Below are 4064 nucleotides of genomic sequence, written 5' to 3' on the forward strand. Positions count from 1 at the left end.
TGGCCTCGAACTCAGAAATCCTCCTGCTTCTGCCTCCCAAGTGCTGGGATTAACGGCGTGCGCCACCACACCTGGCAGATTTTTACTTTTAAATCATGTTTAGGTGTAGGTAAAGACTTGTATGTGCATATGAGTTCATGAGCCCAGAGAGGTCACAGGTATTGCATCCCCCGGAGCTGGAGTTATTATATAGATCAACACTAAGCCATAACTCCAGCCCTCAGGTCTTTCTAGATAGACTCAATTTCATTTTCTTAAATCAGAAAGAGCTGCGCTTAGCCTAACTCTGACCCCTTCCCTGCAGTAACAGCCCGACCTCCCCACATAGGGCTTGGCCCCTTATCTCCCAAGTGGATGTCCATGAAAATGTTTGAATTGTCAAGAGCCCACCATCTCATGTATTCTGGGAGAGTCTTGTTCCCATATTTCCTTGTAAATTCTCTTTGCCCTTCTGTGATATGTGTAACAGCAGCTTCTGTATCACCAGTGATACACAGGATTCAAGTGGGTGCAGACTGCACCTACAGACAGCTAGACAGCACCTACAGGGTAGAGCCGGTTTGAATTCTAACTGTTCAGTACCCCAGACTTCTTTGATCAAATATTTTCATAGTCGTACCCTGAATTAACTGTGCCCAAATTTGAACAGGCTGCTTTATTAAGTTCTTGCAAGCCTATTAGATAGAATTTTTTAAAAAAGATTTATTTATTATATATAAGTACACTGTAGCTGTCTTCAGACACACCAGAAAAGTGCATCAGATCTCATTAAAGATGGTTGTGAGCCACCATGTGGTTGCTGGGATTTGAACTCTGGACCTCTGGAAGAGCAGTCAGTGCCCTTAACCTCTGAGCCATCTCTCCAGCCCTAGATAGAAATTTTTACAGATAAATTACATAAACGGAGAGATGGCTCAGTGGTTGAAAGCACTGACTGCTCTTTCAGAGGACCTGAGTTTAATTCCCAGCAATTACATGGTTGCTCACAATCATATGTAATGGGATCCATTGCCCTCTTTCTTTCTTTCTTTCTTTCTTTCTTTCTTTCTTTCTTTCTTAATTCATTTAAAGTTTTTTGGGTTTTTTTTTGTTTTGTTTTTTTGGCCAAAGTGAGCAGGGCCAGAGAGAAAATAAGTGTCTGAAGACAGCTACAGTGTACTTACATATAAATAAATACTTTTAAAAAAAGAGAGATTTTGGGCCAGGCAATGGTGGCACACACCTTCAACACCAGCACTTGGGAGACAGAGGCAGGTGAATTTCTGAGTTCGAGGCCAGCCTGGTCTAAAGAGTGAGTTCCAGGACAGCCAGGGCTACACAGAAAAACTCTGTCTTGGAAAAAAAAAGATTTTATTTTATATATGATGAGTACACTGTAGCTGTCTTCAGACACAGGAGAAGAGGGCATCAGATCCCATTAGAGATGATTGTGAGCCACCATGTGGTTGTTGGGAATTGAACTTAGGACCTCTGTAGGAGCAGTCAGTGCTCTTAACCTCTGAGCCATCTCTTCAGCCCCTCTCCCACCCACCCATCCCTTTTTTTTGTCTTATTTTGAGACAGAGTTTCTCTGCCATCCTGGTCTCATGAATACTGTAGGCTGCTGCAGTCTTTGCCTACAAAATGGCCAAGATGCAAAGGCCAGTCTCCCCTCAGTGGAAATCAAGAGGCCCCAGTACCCACAGGACAGACAACCTGCTTTTGGTAGAGGTCAGTAAGTCAAGAGGCTGGTTCTTTATTTACACTAGTGAGATCTCTCACTGGCTCCTGTCCCTCCATTGTACTCCTTCCCAGATCATCGTGATCTAGCTCCTTCAGCAGCCCAGCCTCACTGAAGCTGTCTCCTCCTGCTTCTCCCATAGTATATGCAGAGCCACCTAGCTCTCTCTGTGGGGAAGAGAAATGACGGGTGGCGGAAGTGCTACTTTGAGGTGTGTCTGGGCTAAGACTGGCCACTGCTCTAAGTGGCACGGTGCAAGAGTAAGAATGGGACAACCTGGGGCACATCACAGGAAGTTCGGGCTTTGTGGAACAGTGCTGGTACTTTGTGGGCCAGTCAGCAGGACCTTGAACGGAGGGACAGCGCCATCTTCTGACCCTTTATCAGACATTCCCACAGCACTCACTGAAACAGCAGCTTCCACATTCCCCAGACCTCAAGAATGGAGAAAAAACAATCACCAGGTCCAGAACGCTCATGAGAATAGCCTCAACTGCCTGGGCAGTGGTGGTGGGCACACGCGCACGCGCACGCGCACGCGCGCGCGTACACACACACACACACTCAGAGAGCCAGGTGGTGGTGCTGCTGCATGCCTTTAATCTCAGCACTTGGGAGGCAGCAGCAGGCAGAACTTTGAGTTTAAGGCCAGCCTGTTCACAGAGTGAGTTTTAGGACAACCAGGGCTACACAGAGAAACCCTATCTTAAAAAAAAAACAAAAAAACAAAAACACTCGAAAACAAACAAACAAACAAAATAACCCAAAACAGAGCTGGAGTGATGGCTCAGCAGTTAAGAGCACTGACTGCTCTTCCAAAGGTTGTGAGTTCAAATCCCAGCAACCACATGGTGGCTCACAACCATCCGTACAAGATCTAACGCCCTCTTCTGGAGTGTTTGAAGACAGCTACAGTGTTCTTACATATAATAAATAAATAAATCTTAAAAAAAAAAAACAAAAACAACAACAACAACAAAAAAAACCCTATACAGAGCAAGCCTGTGTCAAAAAAAAATATATATATATAAATAAAAAACATACAAACAAAAGAAACAGGATCACTTTTTTTTTTTTTGGTTTTTCGAGACAGGGTTTCTCTGTGTAGCCCTGGCTGGCCTGGAACTCAGTAATCCGCCTGCCTCTGCCTCCCGAGTGCTGGGATTAAAGGCGTGCGTCACCATGCCTGGCTGTATTTTTTTATTTATATGAGTACACTGCAGCTGTCTTCAGACACAGCAGAAGAGGGCATCAGATCCCATTACAGATGGTTGTGAGCCACCATGTGGTTGCTGGGATTTGAACTCAGGACCTCTGGCAGAACAGTCAGTGCTCTTAACTGCTGAGCCATCTCTCCAGCCCAAAACCCTGTCTTGAACTGGAAAAAACCAAAAACCCTTCCTCAGCTTTCTCCACAGTGCTGCAGGTTTGGGTCGTCTTTTTCTCCCAACTTTGCCCGTGAACAGTAGCTGTAATTGTTTATGCCAAAATGTTGACCAGAAGTCAGCCCGTCCAGATGGAGTAGCCCATGGGGACAACATCTCCCTAAGGAAGGGACCCAGTGAAGGTTTAACTGTCACTGGAATGAAGGCAGGAGGGAAGCAATGAAGACCCTAGGAAGGTGCAGAAAGGACTGTTTCACTTAGTGAGGTGACAATATTCTCATAAGTATTAAGGACAGAGTACCCAAAGTGGATACTCTAGGTTCTTATGCCCAGCTGCAGAAAGGCTGGAATCAGCCCTGCTCAGTGGAAGGTTAAACCTGCAGTGAAGCAAAAACTGAAGGACCAGACCATGGGTTTCTTTCTTGTCTAATTAGCAGCTATGTCCTGCTATGTTCCTCCTTCTGCCCCTCTACCTGGTTCCAGATTTTTAGGCTCAAGTCTGGATGCCTGCCACCAGGCAAAAATGTGTTTTCAAGGCATCTAGGAAGTGAAGAGGCAGACAGCTGGCTCAGGGCATGGTCTGCTCTTCCCTGGCCATTCCTGCCTCAGCTACCTCACTTCTTGGCCAGCCACTGGCCGACCAGTTTGAGTGAGTGAGGACAAGAGTGGAGTCAAGCAAGCCTAGCCTGGATGGCCTAGCTTGTGCACCTTTGGAAGGCAACATTGGCACTCAAAAGTGGTAGGCCAGAAGCCAGGCTCACACAGACTTCCTTTCCATCTCTCATCAGTTACTGATAGTGAGGCCACATTCCTAGTTAAGATTTAAAGGATGGGCTGGAGGCCGGGCGTGGTGGTGCATGCCTGTAATCCCAGCACTCGGGAGGCAGAGGCAGGCGGATTTCTGAGTTCGAGGCCAGCCTGGTCTACAAAGTGAGTTCCAGGACAGCCAGGGCTATACA

Source organism: Mus pahari, chromosome 14 (genome assembly GCF_900095145.1).
Source record: "Mus pahari chromosome 14, PAHARI_EIJ_v1.1, whole genome shotgun sequence".
NCBI lineage: Eukaryota > Metazoa > Chordata > Mammalia > Rodentia > Muridae > Mus > Mus pahari.